The 18225-nt window shown below is 50.5% G+C and overlaps 1 protein-coding gene and 56 non-coding genes across 57 annotated transcripts in view; all 57 read left to right on the top strand.

The window, feature by feature from the left end:
* LOC144179962 (uncharacterized) overlaps window positions 1-18225 on the top strand; it is a 153840-nt gene that overhangs the window by 104938 nt on the left and 30677 nt on the right. The gene's annotated exons all lie outside the window — the stretch shown is intronic.
* On the top strand, window positions 28-100 carry Trnav-cac (transfer RNA valine (anticodon CAC)). Its single transcript has one exon. It is a non-coding gene; the product is annotated as a tRNA-Val (tRNA).
* Trnav-cac (transfer RNA valine (anticodon CAC)) lies at window positions 174-246 on the top strand. Its single transcript has one exon. It is a non-coding gene; the product is annotated as a tRNA-Val (tRNA).
* On the top strand, window positions 320-392 carry Trnav-cac (transfer RNA valine (anticodon CAC)). The gene has a single exon. It is a non-coding gene; the product is annotated as a tRNA-Val (tRNA).
* Trnav-cac (transfer RNA valine (anticodon CAC)) lies at window positions 466-538 on the top strand. Its single transcript has one exon. It is a non-coding gene; the product is annotated as a tRNA-Val (tRNA).
* On the top strand, window positions 612-684 carry Trnav-cac (transfer RNA valine (anticodon CAC)). The gene has a single exon. It is a non-coding gene; the product is annotated as a tRNA-Val (tRNA).
* Window positions 761-829, top strand: Trnal-cag (transfer RNA leucine (anticodon CAG)). Its single transcript has one exon. It is a non-coding gene; the product is annotated as a tRNA-Leu (tRNA).
* Trnav-cac (transfer RNA valine (anticodon CAC)) lies at window positions 902-974 on the top strand. Its single transcript has one exon. It is a non-coding gene; the product is annotated as a tRNA-Val (tRNA).
* On the top strand, window positions 1048-1120 carry Trnav-cac (transfer RNA valine (anticodon CAC)). The gene has a single exon. It is a non-coding gene; the product is annotated as a tRNA-Val (tRNA).
* Window positions 1194-1266, top strand: Trnav-cac (transfer RNA valine (anticodon CAC)). The gene has a single exon. It is a non-coding gene; the product is annotated as a tRNA-Val (tRNA).
* On the top strand, window positions 1343-1411 carry Trnav-cac (transfer RNA valine (anticodon CAC)). The gene has a single exon. It is a non-coding gene; the product is annotated as a tRNA-Val (tRNA).
* Window positions 1485-1557, top strand: Trnav-cac (transfer RNA valine (anticodon CAC)). Its single transcript has one exon. It is a non-coding gene; the product is annotated as a tRNA-Val (tRNA).
* Window positions 1631-1703, top strand: Trnav-cac (transfer RNA valine (anticodon CAC)). Its single transcript has one exon. It is a non-coding gene; the product is annotated as a tRNA-Val (tRNA).
* Window positions 1777-1849, top strand: Trnav-cac (transfer RNA valine (anticodon CAC)). Its single transcript has one exon. It is a non-coding gene; the product is annotated as a tRNA-Val (tRNA).
* Window positions 1923-1995, top strand: Trnav-cac (transfer RNA valine (anticodon CAC)). The gene has a single exon. It is a non-coding gene; the product is annotated as a tRNA-Val (tRNA).
* On the top strand, window positions 7043-7115 carry Trnav-cac (transfer RNA valine (anticodon CAC)). The gene has a single exon. It is a non-coding gene; the product is annotated as a tRNA-Val (tRNA).
* Trnav-cac (transfer RNA valine (anticodon CAC)) lies at window positions 7189-7261 on the top strand. Its single transcript has one exon. It is a non-coding gene; the product is annotated as a tRNA-Val (tRNA).
* On the top strand, window positions 7335-7407 carry Trnav-cac (transfer RNA valine (anticodon CAC)). Its single transcript has one exon. It is a non-coding gene; the product is annotated as a tRNA-Val (tRNA).
* Trnav-cac (transfer RNA valine (anticodon CAC)) lies at window positions 7485-7553 on the top strand. The gene has a single exon. It is a non-coding gene; the product is annotated as a tRNA-Val (tRNA).
* Trnav-cac (transfer RNA valine (anticodon CAC)) lies at window positions 7773-7845 on the top strand. The gene has a single exon. It is a non-coding gene; the product is annotated as a tRNA-Val (tRNA).
* Window positions 7919-7991, top strand: Trnav-cac (transfer RNA valine (anticodon CAC)). The gene has a single exon. It is a non-coding gene; the product is annotated as a tRNA-Val (tRNA).
* Trnav-cac (transfer RNA valine (anticodon CAC)) lies at window positions 8065-8137 on the top strand. Its single transcript has one exon. It is a non-coding gene; the product is annotated as a tRNA-Val (tRNA).
* On the top strand, window positions 8358-8430 carry Trnav-cac (transfer RNA valine (anticodon CAC)). The gene has a single exon. It is a non-coding gene; the product is annotated as a tRNA-Val (tRNA).
* Window positions 8799-8871, top strand: Trnav-cac (transfer RNA valine (anticodon CAC)). Its single transcript has one exon. It is a non-coding gene; the product is annotated as a tRNA-Val (tRNA).
* Window positions 9238-9310, top strand: Trnav-cac (transfer RNA valine (anticodon CAC)). Its single transcript has one exon. It is a non-coding gene; the product is annotated as a tRNA-Val (tRNA).
* On the top strand, window positions 9675-9747 carry Trnav-cac (transfer RNA valine (anticodon CAC)). Its single transcript has one exon. It is a non-coding gene; the product is annotated as a tRNA-Val (tRNA).
* On the top strand, window positions 9821-9893 carry Trnav-cac (transfer RNA valine (anticodon CAC)). Its single transcript has one exon. It is a non-coding gene; the product is annotated as a tRNA-Val (tRNA).
* Window positions 10114-10186, top strand: Trnav-cac (transfer RNA valine (anticodon CAC)). Its single transcript has one exon. It is a non-coding gene; the product is annotated as a tRNA-Val (tRNA).
* On the top strand, window positions 10408-10480 carry Trnav-cac (transfer RNA valine (anticodon CAC)). The gene has a single exon. It is a non-coding gene; the product is annotated as a tRNA-Val (tRNA).
* Trnav-cac (transfer RNA valine (anticodon CAC)) lies at window positions 10994-11066 on the top strand. The gene has a single exon. It is a non-coding gene; the product is annotated as a tRNA-Val (tRNA).
* Window positions 11433-11505, top strand: Trnav-cac (transfer RNA valine (anticodon CAC)). Its single transcript has one exon. It is a non-coding gene; the product is annotated as a tRNA-Val (tRNA).
* Trnav-cac (transfer RNA valine (anticodon CAC)) lies at window positions 11870-11942 on the top strand. The gene has a single exon. It is a non-coding gene; the product is annotated as a tRNA-Val (tRNA).
* On the top strand, window positions 12016-12088 carry Trnav-cac (transfer RNA valine (anticodon CAC)). Its single transcript has one exon. It is a non-coding gene; the product is annotated as a tRNA-Val (tRNA).
* Trnav-cac (transfer RNA valine (anticodon CAC)) lies at window positions 12309-12381 on the top strand. The gene has a single exon. It is a non-coding gene; the product is annotated as a tRNA-Val (tRNA).
* Trnav-cac (transfer RNA valine (anticodon CAC)) lies at window positions 12603-12675 on the top strand. The gene has a single exon. It is a non-coding gene; the product is annotated as a tRNA-Val (tRNA).
* On the top strand, window positions 12750-12822 carry Trnav-cac (transfer RNA valine (anticodon CAC)). The gene has a single exon. It is a non-coding gene; the product is annotated as a tRNA-Val (tRNA).
* Trnav-cac (transfer RNA valine (anticodon CAC)) lies at window positions 12897-12969 on the top strand. The gene has a single exon. It is a non-coding gene; the product is annotated as a tRNA-Val (tRNA).
* Trnav-cac (transfer RNA valine (anticodon CAC)) lies at window positions 13190-13262 on the top strand. Its single transcript has one exon. It is a non-coding gene; the product is annotated as a tRNA-Val (tRNA).
* Trnav-cac (transfer RNA valine (anticodon CAC)) lies at window positions 13483-13555 on the top strand. The gene has a single exon. It is a non-coding gene; the product is annotated as a tRNA-Val (tRNA).
* On the top strand, window positions 13923-13995 carry Trnav-cac (transfer RNA valine (anticodon CAC)). Its single transcript has one exon. It is a non-coding gene; the product is annotated as a tRNA-Val (tRNA).
* On the top strand, window positions 14070-14142 carry Trnav-cac (transfer RNA valine (anticodon CAC)). The gene has a single exon. It is a non-coding gene; the product is annotated as a tRNA-Val (tRNA).
* Trnav-cac (transfer RNA valine (anticodon CAC)) lies at window positions 14217-14289 on the top strand. Its single transcript has one exon. It is a non-coding gene; the product is annotated as a tRNA-Val (tRNA).
* On the top strand, window positions 14364-14436 carry Trnav-cac (transfer RNA valine (anticodon CAC)). Its single transcript has one exon. It is a non-coding gene; the product is annotated as a tRNA-Val (tRNA).
* Trnav-cac (transfer RNA valine (anticodon CAC)) lies at window positions 14657-14729 on the top strand. Its single transcript has one exon. It is a non-coding gene; the product is annotated as a tRNA-Val (tRNA).
* Trnav-cac (transfer RNA valine (anticodon CAC)) lies at window positions 14951-15023 on the top strand. The gene has a single exon. It is a non-coding gene; the product is annotated as a tRNA-Val (tRNA).
* Window positions 15098-15170, top strand: Trnav-cac (transfer RNA valine (anticodon CAC)). Its single transcript has one exon. It is a non-coding gene; the product is annotated as a tRNA-Val (tRNA).
* Window positions 15245-15317, top strand: Trnav-cac (transfer RNA valine (anticodon CAC)). Its single transcript has one exon. It is a non-coding gene; the product is annotated as a tRNA-Val (tRNA).
* On the top strand, window positions 15538-15610 carry Trnav-cac (transfer RNA valine (anticodon CAC)). Its single transcript has one exon. It is a non-coding gene; the product is annotated as a tRNA-Val (tRNA).
* Window positions 15831-15903, top strand: Trnav-cac (transfer RNA valine (anticodon CAC)). Its single transcript has one exon. It is a non-coding gene; the product is annotated as a tRNA-Val (tRNA).
* On the top strand, window positions 16271-16343 carry Trnav-cac (transfer RNA valine (anticodon CAC)). The gene has a single exon. It is a non-coding gene; the product is annotated as a tRNA-Val (tRNA).
* Window positions 16418-16490, top strand: Trnav-cac (transfer RNA valine (anticodon CAC)). The gene has a single exon. It is a non-coding gene; the product is annotated as a tRNA-Val (tRNA).
* On the top strand, window positions 16565-16637 carry Trnav-cac (transfer RNA valine (anticodon CAC)). Its single transcript has one exon. It is a non-coding gene; the product is annotated as a tRNA-Val (tRNA).
* Trnav-cac (transfer RNA valine (anticodon CAC)) lies at window positions 16858-16930 on the top strand. The gene has a single exon. It is a non-coding gene; the product is annotated as a tRNA-Val (tRNA).
* Trnav-cac (transfer RNA valine (anticodon CAC)) lies at window positions 17415-17487 on the top strand. The gene has a single exon. It is a non-coding gene; the product is annotated as a tRNA-Val (tRNA).
* Trnav-aac (transfer RNA valine (anticodon AAC)) lies at window positions 17562-17634 on the top strand. Its single transcript has one exon. It is a non-coding gene; the product is annotated as a tRNA-Val (tRNA).
* Trnav-cac (transfer RNA valine (anticodon CAC)) lies at window positions 17709-17781 on the top strand. The gene has a single exon. It is a non-coding gene; the product is annotated as a tRNA-Val (tRNA).
* On the top strand, window positions 18147-18219 carry Trnav-cac (transfer RNA valine (anticodon CAC)). The gene has a single exon. It is a non-coding gene; the product is annotated as a tRNA-Val (tRNA).

Here is an 18225-nt window from a genome sequence, read left to right on the forward strand (position 1 = left end):
CAGCTCTTGGCGTCTCCCTTCCCTCCCGTTTGCGTGGTGTAGCGGTTATCACGTGCGCCTCACACGCGCAAGGTCCCCGGTTCGATCCCGGGCGGAAACAGTTTTTAGTTTTTTTCCTTCATTTTGGGATAACAATCAGCACCTTCAGCTCTTGGCGTCTCCCTTCCCTCCCCGTTTGCGTGGTGTAGTGGTTATCACGTGCGCCTCACACGCGCAAGGTCCCCGGTTCGATCCCGGGCGGAAACAGTTTTTAGTTTTTGTCCTTCATTTTGGGATAACAATCAGCACCTTCAGCTCTTGGCGTCTCCCTTCCCTCCCCGTTTGCGTGGTGTAGCGGTTATCACGTGCGCCTCACACGCGCAAGGTCCCCGGTTCGATCCCGGGCGGAAACAGTTTGTAGTTTTTTTCCTTCATTTTCGGATAACAATCAGCACCTTCAGCTCTTGGCGTCTCCCTTCCCTCCCCGTTTGCGTGGTGTAGCGGTTATCACGTGCGCCTCACACGCGCCAGGTCCCCGGTTCGATCCCGGGCGGAAACAGTTTTTAGTTTTTTTCCTTCATTTTGGGATAACAATCAGCCCCTTCAGCTCTTGGCGTCTCCCTTCCATCCCCGTTTCCGTGGTGTAGCGGTTATCACGTGCGCCTCACACGCGCAAGGTCCCCGGTTCGATCCCGGGCGGAAACAGTTTTTAGTTTTTTCCTTCATTTCGGGATAACAATCAGCACCTTCAGCTCTTGGCGTCTCCCTTCCCTCCCCGTTTGCGTGGTGTAGCGTTTATCACGTGCGCCTCAGACGCGCAAGGTCCCCGGTTCGATCCCGGGCAGAAACAGTTTTTAGTTTTTTTCCTTATTTTGGGATAACAATCAGCACCTTCAGCTCTTGGCGTCTCCCTTCCCTCCCCGTTTGCGTGGTGTAGCGGTTATCACGTGCGCCTCACACGCGCAAGGTCCCCGGTTCGATCCCGGGCGGAAACAGTTTTTAGTTTTTTTCCTTCATTTTCGGATAACAATCAGCACCTTCAGCTCTTGGCGTCTCCCTTCCCTCCCCGTTTGCGTGGTGTAGCGATTATCACGTGCGCCTCACACGCGCAAGGTCCCCGGTTCGATCCCGGGCGGAAACAGTTTTTAGTTTTTTTCCTTCATTTTGGGATAACAATCAGCCCCTTCAGCTCTTGGCGTCTCCCTTCCATCCCCGTTTCCGTGGTGTAGCGGTTATCACGTGCGCTTCACACGCGCAAGGTCCCCGGTTCGATCCCGGGCGGAAGCAGTTTTTAGTTTTTTCCTTCATTTCGGGATAACAATCAGCACCTTCAGCTCTTGGCGTCTCCCTTCCCTCCCCGTTTGCGTGGTGTAGCGGTTATCACGTGCGCCTCACACGCGCAAGGTCCCCGGTTCGATCCCGGGCAGAAACAGTTTTTAGTTTTTTTTCCTTATTTTGGGATAACAATCAGCACCTTCAGCTCTTGGCGTCTCCCTTCCATCCCCGTTTCCGTGGTGTAGCGGTTATCACGTGCGCCTCACACGCGCAAGGTCCCCGGTTCGATCCCGGGCGGAAACAGTTTTTAGTTTTTTTCCTTCATTTTGGGATAACAATCAGCACCTTCAGCTCTTGGCGTCTCCCTTCCCTCCCCGTTTGCGTGGTGTAGCGGTTATCACGTGCGCCTCACACGCGCAAGGTCCCCGGTTCGATCCCGGGCGGAAACAGTTTTTAGTTTTTTTCCTTCATTTTGGGATAACAATCAGCACCTTCAGCTCTTGGCGTCTCTCTTCCCTCCCTGTTTGCGTGGTGTATTGGTTATCATGTGCGCCTCACATGCGCAAGGTCCCCGGTTCGATCCCGGGCGGAAACAGTTTTTAGTTTTTTTCCTTCATTTTGGGATAACAATCAGCACCTTCAGCTCTTGGCGTCTCCCTTCCCTCCCCGTTTCCGTGGTGTAGCGGTTATCACGTGCGCCTCACACGCGCAAGGTCCCCGGTTCGATCCCGGGCGGAAACAGTTTTTAGTTTTTTTCCTTCATTTTGGGATAACAATCAGCACCTTCAGCTCTTGGCGTCACCCTTCCCTCCCCGTTTGCGTGGGGATTCTGCTTCCGGCCGCTGCGCAGTGCTGACGCAGGATGGCGAGCTCCGTTCAAGGGGCGGCTTTGGCGGGCACATCGGCCCGCGGTACCAGGTCTTCTGTTTTTGACAACACTGCAAACCAGGAATATCAAGTTATTCTGCCTCATTTGCCATCCGGACCATCTGTTCTGAACACCATTTTTTCTGCACGCGGACGTGAAAGCCAGGCCATACAAGGTGGAAGATTTCCGCGACCCGGTGGTGCGTCTGATTTGCTGCCCGAGGTTGTGGCCTTGGGCGCATATCAGATGAACCACCTGTGGGCCGTGACGTTCAAGGATGCCGAGGGAGCTGCGAAGCTGGTTGCCGCCTCCGAACTTCAAGTGAAGGGGCGGAGGTGCCTTATCGTCGATCCGCGGAGCCAGGACGTACGCCTAAAGCTGCACTGGGTGCTCCACAACGTCCCAGACGACGAAGTGCGAGGCGCCCTGTCGCTTTACGGGAAGGTCACCGAAGTGACCCGTGACCGCTGGCGTGTGCCGGGCTGCACTTCGCAGCTCTCGACGACACGCCTGGTCACCCTACGACTGAAGTCAGACGTCACCGTAGACGACATCCCGCATCAGCTACGCATCGCCGGTGAGCAGGCCCTTGTCGTGGTGCCCGGACGGGTACCGCTTTGTTTGCGCTGCCACCGGAGTGGCCACATTCGGCGGGAGTGCCGCGTCCCACGGTGCGGGCGTTGCCGCCGCTTCGGCCACAGCGAGAGCGAGTGCGTCCGCACTTACGCGAACGTTGCCGGACCAGGGGATGACGACCACAAGGCCGAGTACGTGATGGACGCCGAAGACGCGGAGAACGCTTCGAAGGGCAAGGACGAGGACGTGGTGAAGGAGGCAACGCCCACTGAACCTGCAGGCGCCGTGGCACCGAGCGCCGAACCACCCGCCGAAGGTGGCACTCCCACCGAATCCCCGGACGTGCAGGGCCACCAAATCCCCACGGACAGTTCAGGCTTGGCCGAAGCACCACTCTTGGCGTCGGAGGGAGATAAAAGCAAGGAAGAAGAAGAGGTTGAGATGGCAGGTGTTCTTTCTGGATCTGCAAAGCGTGCAAGGGATGCTGTCGAAGAAAAACAGGCCAGCACCACCGAGCCGAGCGGTGACGAGCCGCCGGCGAAAGCTCCGACGCATGCTCGACGGGCATCGGTTAAAGTGAAGCCGAACATCAACGCGGAGCGGCCCAGGAAGCCACCGGACACTTAACGTGAAGCCCCTTTTGCGTCCCTGCAATGTCAATAAGGCCCAGTAATGTTCTCCGTGCAGTGCATCGCAACGAGCAGCCGTCTCCAGGGAGTGTTGAGCAGCTACTATGGACAAGAGCACGGCAACATACTTGGGATATCCGCCGTCGCTACACTGGAGGCTAGGGTTCGTTGAGCTGGTCTTTGTTTTTTATGCTTTTGGTGTGCTTTAATTCGATGTAATGGCTACTTTAAATAGGCCACTTCGCATTTCTACTTTAAACGTAAGAGGGCTTGGGGCCAGGCGCAAGCAATATCAGCTGCGAAGGATTATGGACGACAAAGAAATAGATATAATGGCCATTCAAGAAACAAAAATTGAAAGCGAAGGCAGCACCGAGAGCATGATAAGGCCCTTTAGTGGGCGTTACAGCGTTTGCGTGAGTCATTCTGTGGGAACTTCTGGGGGGTGTTGTATTTTGGTTAGAAATTCAGTTGGTATTCGTGTACGATCAGTTATTTCGAGCGAAACTGGCAGGCTTGTGTGTTGTGATTTCAACTACTGTGGAGTAGATTTTCGTGCAGTGTGTATCTATGCACCAAATGTTGCAAGGGACAGGATGGTTTTTTTCGAAGGGTTGTCTGATTATTTAAAGAAGCAAGAAAGAGTAATTTTATTGGGCGACTTCAATTGTGTGTTAGAACGAAGAGACAGAAATGTGTCGCCGCGAACAATTGATCAGAGTGCAAGGGTCTTGACAGAAGTTCTTGAAGACTGCGAACTAGCCGATGTAGCACACTGTGCGGTTAACAGAAGTGCTTTAAAATTCACGCACTTTCAGGGCACGAGCCATGCGCGGCTGGATCGTGCATACGTATCTTTCGAGCTCGCTGCGGCGTGCAAGAACTACGTGGTCGATAGTGTCTCCTTTAGTGACCACTGCCTGGTTTCATTTTTGTTGGGGGAAAGGAGGGAGGATTGTAAGAAGTTCAGCTGGGAACTTTGGAAATTTAATGTAAAATTATTACAAGACACCACATTCACGGATAGAGTACAGGAAATTGCAGAAAAACAAACAAACGACGAAATCAGCAGCTGGGGGGAAAGGTGGGAGGTATTCAAACAGGAATGCAAAATGGTAGCGATGGAGAGGGGACAGTGCTTAAACGGCAAGAGAGGGAAGTGGAAAACAAACTCAGAAATAATCTGCAACACATGTTAAAACTCGAAAGCGAAATGCCTGGGGCATACAAAGAAGATATCAGAACCATTAAAAATAAGCTGGAAGCCATCGATATAGAAAGATATCGGGGAGCGACCGTGAGGGCGAGGGCCGAGGTGTTTTTGGCCGGCGAAACGCCAACAAAGCGAGCGATAAAGGACGAAGCACGGTACGCGAGCGGGAATGGTATCGAGGAAATATACTGGCGAGGCGCGCTTACCAGTGACAAAGAGAACATAAAAAGTGCGTTTCAAGAACATTACACAGATTTGTTTAGCCCCACAGTTCCAAAAACTGATGAGTTCAAGCGAGACTTTCTTCCAGCCATGCCAAGGTTGGGAGACGATGTGAGGGAGGAGTTAGAACGACCGATATCGCTTGGCGAAATTCAGACGGCAATATCGGAGTTAAAAGTAGGTAAGTCGCCAGGACCTGACGGGCTTGGTGCGGATTTTTATAAAAGGTTCTCGGATATAGTAACTCCGTTTTTATTTATGGTCTTTCGTGAGGCGTACGAGTCCAAGGTACTTCCGCCATCGTTTGGTCGCACACACACCGTCCTCATACCCAAATCGGAAGACCGTGTTAAACTTCAGTCGGTTTCTGGGTACCGGCCGATTACATTGGCCAATGTAGATTATAAAATCCTTATGAAGATCTTAGCGCAACGAGTGCAGAGTGTTATAACAAGTGTAGTAGGGCCGCATCAGACCTGTGGTATAAAGGGGAGGAGTATAGTAACAAATGTTCATGTTGCGCGCAGTGTGCTGGAGTGTTGTGATATGTTTTTTAAAAGGGTCGCTATGCTTCAGATTGATTTCGAAAAAGCGTTCGACCGAGTGTGCCATGATATTCTTTTTTGTATTTTGGAGCATATAAATGTTGGTGATGTGATCATACAGGGAGTGCGAATGGCGTACTCTCACTGCTGCACGCAACTTATAATCAACAAGAATGTCACGGGAAGTATTCCTGTACTGTCTTCTGTGCGACAAGGATGTCCAGCATCTCCTCTTCTGTTTGCAATTTATTTGGAACCCTTTTGTTTAAGAATAATTAATGACAGTGGAGTGCGTGGTTTTCAGTTACACACATGCGAGGTGAAGTTACTAACATACGCGGATGATGTGGCGGTTTTTTGTGAAGACGAGGAGAGTGTAAGCGCAGCCATATCGATAACAAGGGAGTTTTGTAGTCTTACTAACAGCTGTGTTAATTGGGCCAAGTGTGCCGGTTTTTTTCACGGGGAGTGGGGGCCAACACCATCTGTATTTGAAAACGTGTCTTGGTCGCGTACACCAGCGCGTTATCTCGGAGTTCCGCTGGATCGCTATCAGGATAGCGGCGAGTACTGGGAATCCGAGACGCTGAAGCTGCGCGAAAAAACAACGAAGTGGGGCGGTCACGCGTTGTCTGTTTTTGCACGAGCCACGGTATGCAACCTTTTTCTCTTGGCAAAGCTGTGGTATGTGCTGCAGGTGCTTCACTGTTCACGAGTCCACGTGCAGCGAATGCACAGAGTATTCGCAGTCTTTATCTGGTCATCGGTGTGGGAGCGTTCCAGTCGGAGTAACCTTTTTCGCCGAGTAAGGCATGGGGGTGTTGGCCTGTGTCATGTATTTGTTCGCCAGCTTGTAAACCGGTTTATGTTTCTGCGTGATACACGTGATCCATTTCTTCGCACTTTAATGCAGATTACATTAGTAGATGCCTTGCCTATGTATATTGTTTCTTCTGTAAGTGATAGATGTGGTGCCGTGAAAGGCTATATGAAGGAAGTGGTTGAGTCTTTTCGTTTTCTTAGTGTGAGATTTCCAGTAGAATATTTAGCCACTGTATCGAGAAAAACCCTTACAAATAATTTGAGGGAGATGCTGTTCCCCGTACCACGTTATCGTGAAATGTTTTGTTCTGGTCCTGGGCAGGATGTGTTATCCCGCGTGAAAAAAATGGCAGTCCCAGCATGCGTGAAAACTTTCTTTTTCAAGTTACATACAGGAAGACTGCCAGTTAAAACATGGATGGAGGAGAAGGGGCTGTTTATTGGTTGGTCAAACATGTGTACGCTGTGTGCGAAAGCCGAAACAGTGGAACATGTTTTCACGGAGTGCTGGGACGCCGTATTTTTTTGGGACGTCTTACAGAGAACTTTAAAAAAAGACCTGCCCATTTCAGCGCATGGCATTCGGTTCCTTCCGGTTGAGCGCGAAGATGAAGTCCCGTATGATATGGTAATGGCGCTAGGGTTACATGCCATTTGGAGGTCCAGAATGGCTGTGAGACATGCGGACCCGAAAGCGCTCACTGTAAGCAAGTATTTTTCTCAAAATGTCACGCTTTTGTATGAAGTGTACAAGTTACAGGACCCCGAACTTGAATGGCTTCCTGTTTTGGAAGAGTTGTGTACTTTTGATGTTTATTTTAAGTCCTTCCGTCAGCCAAAGTTTGGCAGGCGGTTTTTAATTTATCCGTGACTTGTATTACGTGTGTGCAAAAGGTAATAAAAAAAAATCCCCGTTTGCGTGGTGTAGCGGTTATCACGTGCGCCTCACACGCGCAAGGTCCCCGGTTCGATCCCGGGCGGAAACAGTTTTTAGTTTTTTTCCTTCATTTTGGGATAACAATCAGCACCTTCAGCTCTTGGCGTCTCCCTTCCATCCCCGTTTCCGTGGTGTAGCGGTTATCACGTGCGCCTCACACGCGCAGGGTCCCCGTTTCGATCTCGGGCGGAAACAGTTTTTAGTTTTTTTCCTTCATTTCGGGATAACAATCAGCACCTTCAGCTCTTGGCGTCTCCCTTCTCTCCCCGTTTGCGTGGTGTAGCGGTTATCACGTGCGCCTCACACGCGCAAGGTCCCCGGTTCGATCCCGGGCGGAAACAGTTTCTAGTTTTTTTCCTTCATTTTGGGATAACAATCAGCACCTTCAGCTCTTGGCGTCTCCCTTCCCTCCCCCTTTGCGTGGTGTAGCGGTTATCACGTGCGCCTCACACGCGCAAGGTCCCCGGTTCGATCCCGGGCGGAAACAGCTTTTAATTTTTTTCCTTCATTTCGGTATAACAATCAGCACCTTCAGCTCTTGGCGTCTCCCTTCCATCCCCGTTTCCGTGGTGTAGCGGTTATCACGTGCGCCTCACACGCGCAAGGTCCCCGGTTCGATCTTGAGCGGACACGGTTTTTAATTTTTTCCCTTCATTTCGGTATAACAATCAGCACCTTCAGCTCTTGGCGTTTCCCTTACATCCCCGTTTCCGTGGTGTAGCCGTTATCACGTGCGCCTCACACGCGCAAGGTCCCCGGTTCGATCTCGAGCGGAAACAGCTTTTAATTTTTTTCCTTCATTTCGGTATAACAATCAGCACCTTCAGCTCTTGGCGTTTCCCTTACATCCCCGTTTCCGTGGTGTAGCGGTTATCACGTGCGCCTCACACGCGCAAGGTCCCCGGTTCGATCCCGGGCGGAAACAGTTTCTAATTTTTTTCCTTCATTTTGGTATAACAATCAGCACCTTCAGCTCTTGGCGTTTCCCTTACATCCCCGTTTCCGTGGTGTAGCGGTTATCACGTGCGCTTCACACGCGCAAGGTCCCCGGTTCGATCTCGAGCGGAAACAGTTTTTAATTTTGTTTCCTTCATTTCGGTATAACAATCAGCACCTTCAGCTCTTGGCGTTTCCCTTACATTCCCGTTTCCGTGGTGTAGCGGTTATCACGTGCGCCTCACACGCGCAAGGTCCCCGGTTTGATCTTTAGCGGAAACAGTTTTTAATTTTTTCCCTTCATTTCGCGATAAAAATCAGCACCTTCAGCTCTTGGCGTTTCCCTTACATCCCCGTTTCCGTGGTGTAGCGGTTATCACGTGCGCTTCACACGCGCAAGGTCCCCGGTTCGATCCCGGGCGGAAACAGGTTTTTAATTTTTTTCCTTCATTTCGGTATAACAATCAGCACCTTCAGCTCTTGGCGTTTCCCTTACATACCCGTTTCCGTGATGTAGCGGTTATCACGTGCGCTTCACACGCGCAAGGTCCCCGGTTCGATCTCGAGCGGAAACAGTTTTTAATTTTGTTTCCTTCATTTCGGTATAACAATGAGCACCTTCAGCTCTTGGCGTTTCCCTTACATCCCCGTTTCCGTGGTGTAGCGGTTATCACGTGCGCCTCACACGCGCAAGGTCCCCGGTTTGATCTTGAGCGGAAACAGTTTTTAATTTCGTTTCCTTCATTTCGGTATAACAATCAGCACCTTCAGCTCTTGGCGTGTCCCTTACATCCCCGTTTCCGTGGTGTAGCGGTTATCACGTGCGCTTCACACGCGCAAGGTCCCCGGTTCGATCCCGGGCGGAAACAGGTTTTTAATTTTTTTCCTTCATTTCGGTATAACAATCAGCACCTTCAGCTCTTGGCGTTTCCCTTACATCCCCGTTTCCGTGGTGTAGCGGTTATCACGTGCGCCTCACACGCGCAAGGTCCCCGGTTTGATCTTGAGCGGAAACAGTTTTTAATTTTTTCCCTTCATTTCGCGATAAAAATCAGCACCTTCAGCTTTTGGCGTTTCCCTTACATCCCCGTTTCCGTGGTGTAGCGGTTACCACGTGCGCTTCACACGCGAAAGGTCCCCGGTTCGATCTTGAGCGGAAACAGTTTTTAATTTATTCCCTTCATTTCGCGATAAAAATCAGCACCTTCAGCTCTTGGCGTTTCCCTTACATCCCCGTTTCCGTGGTGTAGCGGTTATCACGTGCGCCTCACACGCGCAAGGTCCCCGGTTCAAACCCGGGCGGAAACAGCTTTTAATTTTTTTCCTTCATTTCGGTATAACAATCAGCACCTTCAGCTCTTGGCGTCTCCCTTCCATCCCCGTTTCCGTGGTGTAGCGGTTATCACGTGCGCCTCACACGCGCAAGGTCCCCGGTTCGATCTTGAGCGGACACGGTTTTTAATTTTTTCCCTTCATTTCGGTATAACAATCAGCACCTTCAGCTCTTGGCGTTTCCCTTACATCCCCGTTTCCGTGGTGTAGCCGTTATCACGTGCGCCTCACACGCGCAAGGTCCCCGGTTCGATCTCGAGCGGAAGCAGCTTTTATTTTTTTCCTTCATTTCGGTATAACAATCAGCACCTTCAGCTCTTGGCGTTTCCCTTACATCCCCGTTTCCGTGGTGTAGCGGTTATCACGTGCGCCTCACACGCGCAAGGTCCCCGGCCCGATCCCGGGCGGAAACAGTTTCTAATTTTTTTCCTTCATTTTGGTATAACAATCAGCACCTTCAGCTCTTGGCGTTTCCCTTACATCCCCGTTTCCGTGGTGTAGCGGTTATCACGTGCGCTTCACACGCGCAAGGTCCCCGGTTCGATCTCGAGCGGAAACAGTTTTTAATTTTGTTTCCTTCATTTCGGTATAACAATCAGCACCTTCAGCTCTTGGCGTTTCCCTTACATTCCCGTTTCCGTGGTGTAGCGGTTATCACGTGCGCCTCACACGCGCAAGGTCCCCGGTTTGATCTTGAGCGGAAACAGTTTTTAATTTTTTCCCTTCATTTCGCGATAAAAATCAGCACCTTCAGCTCTTGGCGTTTTCCTTACATCCCCGTTTCCGTGGTGTAGCGGTTATCACGTGCGCTTCACACGCGCAAGGTCCCCGGTTCGATCTCGAGCGGAAACAGTTTTTAATTTTGTTTCCTTCATTTCGGTATAACAATCAGCACCTTCAGCTCTTGGCGTTTCCCTTACATTCCCGTTTCCGTGGTGTAGCGGTTATCACGTGCGCCTCACACGCGCAAGGTCCCCGGTTTGATCTTGAGCGGAAACAGTTTTTAATTTTGTTTCCTTCATTTCGGTATAACAATGAGCACCTTCAGCTCTTGGCGTTTCCCTTACATCCCCGTTTCCGTGGTGTAGCGGTTATCACGTGCGCATCACACGTGCAAGGTCCCCGGTTCGATCCCGGGCGGAAACAGGTTTTTAATTTTTTTCCTTCATTTCGGTATAACAATCAGCACCTTCAGCTCTTGGCGTTTCCCTTACATCCCCGTTTCCGTGGTGTAGCGGTTATCACGTGCGCCTCACACGCGCAAGGTCCCCGGTTTGATCTTGAGCGGAAACAGTTTTTAATTTCGTTTCCTTCATTTCGGTATAACAATCAGCACCTTCAGCTCTTGGCGTTTCCCCTACATCCCCGTTTCCGTGGTGTAGCAGTTATCACGTGCGCTTCACACGCGCAGGGTCCCCGGTTCGATCTCGAGCGGAAACAGTTTTTAATTTTGTTTCCTTCATTTCGGTATAACAATCAGCACCTTCAGCTCTTGGCGTTTCCCTTACATCCCCGTTTCCGTGGTGTAGCAGTTATCACGTGCGCCTCACACGCGCAAGGTCCCCGGTTTGATCTTGAGCGGAAACAGTTTTTAATTTTTTCCCTTATTTCGCGATAAAAATCAGCACCTTCAGCTCTTGGCGTTTCCCTTACATCCCCGTTTCCGTGGTGTAGCGGTTATCACGTGCGCTTCACACGCGCAAGGTCCCCGGTTCGATCCCGGGCGGAAACAGGTTTTTAATTTTTTTCCTTCATTTCGGTATAACAATCAGCACCTTCAGCTCTTGGCGTTTCCCTTACATCCCCGTTTCCGTGGTGTAGCGGTTATCACGTGCGCCTCACACGCGCAAGGTCCCCGGTTTGATCTTGAGCGGAAACAGTTTTTAATTTTTTCCCTTCATTTCGCGATAAAAATGAGCACCTTCAGCTTTTGGCGTTTCCCTTACATCCCCGTTTCCGTGGTGTAGCGGTTACCACGTGCGCTTCACACGCGAAAGGTCCCCGGTTCGATCTTGAGCGGAAACAGTTTTTAATTTTTTCCCTTCATTTCGCGATAAAAATCAGCACCTTCAGCTCTTGGCGTTTCCCTTACATCCCCGTTTCCGTGGTGTAGCGGTTATCACGTGCGCCTCACACGCGCAAGGTCCCCGGTTCAAACCCGGGCGGAAACAGCTTTTAATTTTTTTCCTTCATTTCGGTATAACAATCAGCACCTTCAGCTCTTGGCGTCTCCCTTCTATCCCCGTTTCCGTGGTGTAGCGGTTATCACGTGCGCCTCACACGCGCAAGGTCCCCGGTTCGATCTTGAGCGGACACGGTTTTTAATTTTTTCCCTTCATTTCGGTATAACAATCAGCACCTTCAGCTCTTGCCGTTTCCCTTACATCCCCGTTTCCGTGGTGTAGCCGTTATCACGTGCGCCTCACACGCGCAAGGTCCCCGGTTCGATCTCGAGCGGAAGCAGCTTTTATTTTTTTCCTTCATTTCGGTATAACAATCAGCACCTTCAGCTCTTGGCGTTTCCCTTACATCCCCGTTTCCGTGGTGTAGCGGTTATCACGTGCGCCTCACACGCGCAAGGTCCCCGGCCCGATCCCGGGCGGAAACAGTTTCTAATTTTTTTCCTTCATTTTGGTATAACAATCAGCACCTTCAGCTCTTGGCGTTTCCCTTACATCCCCGTTTCCGTGGTGTAGCGGTTATCACGTGCGCTTCACACGCGCAAGGTCCCCGGTTCGATCTCGAGCGGAAACAGTTTTTAATTTTGTTTCCTTCATTTCGGTATAACAATCAGCACCTTCAGCTCTTGGCGTTTCCCTTACATTCCCGTTTCCGTGGTGTAGCGGTTATCACGTGCGCCTCACACGCGCAAGGTCCCCGGTTTGATCTTGAGCGGAAACAGTTTTTAATTTTTTCCCTTCATTTCGCGATAAAAATCAGCACCTTCAGCTCTTGGCGTTTTCCTTACATCCCCGTTTCCGTGGTGTAGCGGTTATCACGTGCGCTTCACACGCGCAAGGTCCCCGGTTCGATCTCGAGCGGAAACAGTTTTTAATTTTGTTTCCTTCATTTCGGTATAACAATCAGCACCTTCAGCTCTTGGCGTTTCCCTTACATTCCCGTTTCCGTGGTGTAGCGGTTATCACGTGCGCCTCACACGCGCAAGGTCCCCGGTTTGATCTTGAGCGGAAACAGTTTTTAATTTTGTTTCCTTCATTTCGGTATAACAATGAGCACCTTCAGCTCTTGGCGTTTCCCTTACATCCCCGTTTCCGCGGTGTAGCGGTTATCACGTGCGCATCACACGCGCAAGGTCCCCGGTTCGATCCCGGGCGGAAACAGGTTTTTAATTTTTTTCCTTCATTTCGGTATAACAATCAGCACCTTCAGCTCTTGGCGTTTCCCTTACATCCCCGTTTCCGTGGTGTAGCGGTTATCACGTGCGCTTCACACGCGCAAGGTCCCCGGTTCGATCTCGAGCGGAAACAGTTTTTAATTTTGTTTCCTTCATTTCGGTATAACAATGAGCACCTTCAGCTCTTGGCGTTTCCCTTACATCCCCGTTTCCGTGGTGTAGCGGTTATCACGTGCGCTTCACACGCGCAAGGTCCCCGGTTCGATCTCGAGCGGAAACAGTTTTTAATTTTGTTTCCTTCATTTCGGTATAACAATCAGCACCTTCAGCTCTTGGCGTTTCCCTTACATCCCCGTTTCCGTGGTGTAGCGGTTATCACGTGCGCCTCACACGCGCAAGGTCCCCGGTTTGATCTTGAGCGGAAACAGTTTTTAATTTCTTCCCTTCATTTCGCGATAAAAATCAGCACCTTCAGCTCTTGGCGTTTCCCTTACATCCCCGTTTCCGTGGTGTAGCGGTTATCACGTGCGCTTCACACGCGCAAGGTCCCCGGTTCGATCTCGAGCGGAAACAGTTTTTAATTTTGTTTCCTTCATTTCGGTATAACAATCAGCACCTTCAGCTCTTGGCGTTTCCCTTACATTCCCGTTTCCGTGGTGTAGCGGTTATCACGTGCGCCTCACACGCGCAAGGTCCCCGGTTTGATCTTGAGCGGAAACAGTTATTAATTTTTTCCCTTCATTTCGCGATAAAAATCAGCACCTTCAGCTCTTGGCGTTTGCCTTACATCCCCGTTTCCGTGGTGTAGCGGTTATCACGTGCGCTTCACACGCGCAAGGTCCCCGGTTCGATCCCGGGCGGAAACAGGTTTTTAATTTTTTTCCTTCATTTCGGTATAACAATCAGCACCTTCAGCTCTTGGCGTTTCCCTTACATCCCCGTTTCCGTGGTGTAGCGGTTATCACGTGCGCCTCACACGCGCAAGGTCCCCGGTTTGATCTTGAGCGGAAACAGTTTTTAATTTTGTTTCCTTCATTTCGGTATAACAATCAGCACCTTCAGCTCTTGGCGTTTCCCTTACATCCCCGTTTCCGTGGTGTAGCGGTTATCACGTGCGCCTCACACGCGCAAGGTCCCCGGTTTGATGTTGAGCGGAAACAGTTTTTAATTTTTTCCCTTCATTTCGCGATAAAAATCAGCACCTTCAGCTCTTGGCGTTTCCCTTACATCCCCGTTTCCGTGGTGTAGCGGTTATCACGTGCGCTTCACACGCGCAAGGTCCCCGGTTCGATCTCGAGCGGAAACAGTTTTTAATTTTGTTTCCTTCATTTCGGTATAACAATCAGCACCTTCAGCTCTTGGCGTTTCGCTTACATCCCCGTTTCCGTGGTGTAGCGGTTATCACGTGCGCTTCACACGCGCAAGGTCCCCGGTTCGATCCCGGGCGGAAACAGGTTTTTAATTTTTTTCCTTCATTTCGGTATAACAATCAGCACCTTCAGCTCTTGGCGTTTCCCTTACATCCCCGTTTCCGTGGTGTAGCGTTTATCACGTGCGCCTCACACGCGCAAGGTCCCCGATTCGATCCCGGGCGGAAACAGGTTTTTAATTTTTTTCCTTCATTTCGGTATAACAATCAGCACCTTCAGCTCTTGGCGTTTCCCTTACATCCCCGTTTCCGTGGTGTAGCGGTTATCACGTGCGCTTCACACGCGCAAGGTCCCCGGTTCGATCTCGAGCGGAAACAGTTTTTAATTTTGTTTCCTTCATTTCGGTATAACAATCAGCACCTTCAGCTCTTGGCGTTTCCCTTACATTCCCGTTTCCGTGGTGTAGCGGTTATCACGTGCGCCTCACACGCGCAAGGTCCCCGGTTTGATCTTGAGCGGAAACAGTTTTTAATTTTTTCCCTTCATTTCGCGATAAAAATCAGCACCTTCAGCTCTTGGCGTTTTCCTTACATCCCCGTTTCCGTGGTGTAGCGGTTATCACGTGCGCTTCACACGCGCAAGGTCCCCGGTTCGATCTCGAGCGGAAACAGTTTTTAATTTTGTTTCCTTCATTTCGGTATAACAATCAGCACCTTCAGCTCTTGGCGTTTCCCTTACATTCCCGTTTCCGTGGTGTAGCGGTTATCACGTGCGCCTCACACGCGCAAGGTCCCCGGTTTGATCTTGAGCGGAAACAGTTTTTAATTTTGTTTCCTTCATTTCGGTATAACAATGAGCACCTTCAGCTCTTGGCGTTTCCCTTACATCCCCGTTTCCGTGGTGTAGCGGTTATCACGTGCGCATCACACGCGCAAGGTCCCCGGTTCGATCCCGGGCGGAAACAGGTTTTTAATTTTTTTCCTTCATTTCGGTATAACAATCAGCACCTTCAGCTCTTGGCGTTTCCCTTACATCCCCGTTTCCGTGGTGTAGCGGTTATCACGTGCGCTTCACACGCGCAAGGTCCCCGGTTCGATCTCGAGCGGAAACAGTTTTTAATTTTGTTTCCTTCATTTCGGTATAACAATGAGCACCTTCAGCTCTTGGCGTTTCCCTTACATCCCCGTTTCCGTGGTGTAGCGGTTATCACGTGCGCTTCACACGCGCAAGGTCCCCGGTTCGATCTCGAGCGGAAACAGTTTTTAATTTTGTTTCCTTCATTTCGGTATAACAATCAGCACCTTCAGCTCTTGGCGTTTCCCTTACATCCCCGTTTCCGTGGTGTAGCGGTTATCACGTGCGCCTCACACGCGCAAGGTCCCCGGTTTGATCTTGAGCGGAAACAGTTTTTAATTTCTTCCCTTCATTTCGCGATAAAAATCAGCACCTTCAGCTCTTGGCGTTTCCCTTACATCCCCGTTTCCGTGGTGTAGCGGTTATCACGTGCGCTTCACACGCGCAAGGTCCCCGGTTCGATCTCGAGCGGAAACAGTTTTTAATTTTGTTTCCTTCATTTCGGTATAACAATCAGCACCTTCAGCTCTTGGCGTTTCCCTTACATTCCCGTTTCCGTGGTGTAGCGGTTATCACGTGCGCCTCACACGCGCAAGGTCCCCGGTTTGATCTTGAGCGGAAACAGTTATTAATTTTTTCCCTTCATTTCGCGATAAAAATCAGCACCTTCAGCTCTTGGCGTTTGCCTTACATCCCCGTTTCCGTGGTGTAGCGGTTATCACGTGCGCTTCACACGCGCAAGGTCCCCGGTTCGATCCCGGGCGGAAACAGGTTTTTAATTTTTTTCCTTCATTTCGGTATAACAATCAGCACCTTCAGCTCTTGGCGTTTCCCTTACATCCCCGTTTCCGTGGTGTAGCGGTTATCACGTGCGCCTCACACGCGCAAGGTCCCCGGTTTGATCTTGAGCGGAAACAGTTTTTAATTTTGTTTCCTTCATTTCGGTATAACAATCAGCACCTTCAGCTCTTGGCGTTTCCCTTACATCCCCGTTTCCGTGGTGTAGCGGTTATCACGTGCGCCTCACACGCGCAAGGTCCCCGGTTTGATGTTGAGCGGAAACAGTTTTTAATTTTTTCCCTTCATTTCGCGATAAAAATCAGCACCTTCAGCTCTTGGCGTTTCCCTTACATCCCCGTTTCCGTGGTGTAGCGGTTATCACGTGCGCTTCACACGCGCAAGGTCCCCGGTTCGATCTCGAGCGGAAACAGTTTTTAATTTTGTTTCCTTCATTTCGGTATAACAATCAGCACCTTCAGCTCTTGGCGTTTCGCTTACATCCCCGTTTCCGTGGTGTAGCGGTTATCACGTGCGCTTCACACGCGCAAGGTCCCCGGTTCGATCCCGGGCGGAAACAGGTTTTTAATTTTTTTCCTTCATTTCGGTATAACAATCAGCACCTTCAGCTCTTGGCGTTTCCCTTACATCCCCGTTTCCGTGGTGTAGCGTTTATCACGTGCGCCTCACACGCGCAAGGTCCCCGATTCGATCCCGGGCGGAAACAGGTTTTTAATTTTTTTCCTTCATTTCGGTATAACAATCAGCACCTTCAGCTCTTGGCGTTTTCCTTACATCCCCGTTTCCGTGGTGTAGCGGTTATCACGTGCGCCTCACACGCGCAAGGTCCCCGGTTTGATCTTGAGCGGAAACAGTTTTTAATTTTTTCCCTTCATTTCGCGATAAAAATCAGCACCTTCAGCTCTTGGCGTTTCCTTTACATCCCCGTTTCCGTGGTGTAGCGGTTATCACGTGCGCTTCACACGCGCAAGGTCCCCGGTTCGATCCCGGGCGGAAACAGGTTTTTAATTTTTTCCTTCATTTCGGTATAACAATCAGCACCTTCAGCTCTTGGCGTTTCCCTTACATCCCCGTTTCCGTGGTGTAGCGGTTATCACGTGCGCCTCACACGCGCAAGGTCCCCGGTTTGATCTTGAGCGGAAACAGTTTTTAATTTTTTCCTTTCATTTCGCGATAAAAATCAGCACCTTCAGCTTTTGGCGTTTCCCTTACATCCCCGTTTCCGTGGTGTAGCGGTTATCACGTGCGCTTCACACGCGAAAGGTCCCCGGTTCGATCTTGAGCGGAAACAGTTTTTAATTTTTTCCCTTCATTTCGCGATAAAAATCAGCACCTTCAGTTCCGTGGTGTAGCGGTTATCACGTGCGCCTCACACGCGCAAGGTCCCCGGTTCCATCTCGAGCGGAAACAGTTTTTAATTTTTTTCCTTCATTTCGGTATAACAATCAGCACCTTCAGCTCTTGGCGTTTCCCTTACATCCCCGTTTCCGTGGTGTAGCGGTTATCACGTGCGCCTCACACGCGCAAGGTCCCCGGTTCGATCCCGGGCGGAAACAGGTTTTTAATTTTTTTCCTTCATTTCGGTATAACAATCAGCACCTTCAGCTCTTGGCGTTTCCCTTACATCCCCGTTTCCGTGGTGTAGCGGTTATCACGTGCGCTTAACACGCGCAAGGTCCCCGGTTCGATCTCGAGCGGAAACAGTTTTTAATTTTTTTTCCTTCATTTCGGTATAACAATCAGCACCTTCAGCTCTTGGCGCTTCCCTCACTTCCCCGTTTCCGTGGTGTAGCGGTTATCACGTGCGCCTCACGCGCGCAAGGTCCCCGGTTCGATCTCGAGCGGAAACAGCTTTTAATTTTTTTCCTTCATTTCGGTATAACAATCAGCACCTGAAGCTCTTGGCGTTTCCCTTACATCCCCGTTTCCGTGGTGTAGCGGTTATCACGTGCGCCTCACACGCGCAAGGTCCCCGGTTTGATCTTGAGCGGAAACAGTTTTTAATTTTTTCCCTTCATTTCGCGATAAAAATCAGCACCTTCAGCTTTTGGCGTTTCCCTTACATCCCCGTTTCCGTGGTGTAGCGGTTATCACGTGCGCTTCACACGCGAAAGGTCCCCGGTTCGATCTTGAGCGGAAACAGTTTTTAATTTTTTCCCTTCATTTCGCGATAAAAATCAGCACCTTCAGCTCTTGGCGTTTCCCTTACATCCCCGTTTCCGTGGTGTAGCGGTCATCACGTGCGCCTCACACGCGCAAGGTCCCCGGTTCCATCTCGAGCGGAAACAGTTTTT

Source organism: Haemaphysalis longicornis, unplaced genomic scaffold (genome assembly GCF_048455015.1).
Source record: "Haemaphysalis longicornis isolate Haplotype H1 unplaced genomic scaffold, Haemaphysalis longicornis Haplotype H1 scaffold_4, whole genome shotgun sequence".
NCBI lineage: Eukaryota > Metazoa > Arthropoda > Arachnida > Ixodida > Ixodidae > Haemaphysalis > Haemaphysalis longicornis.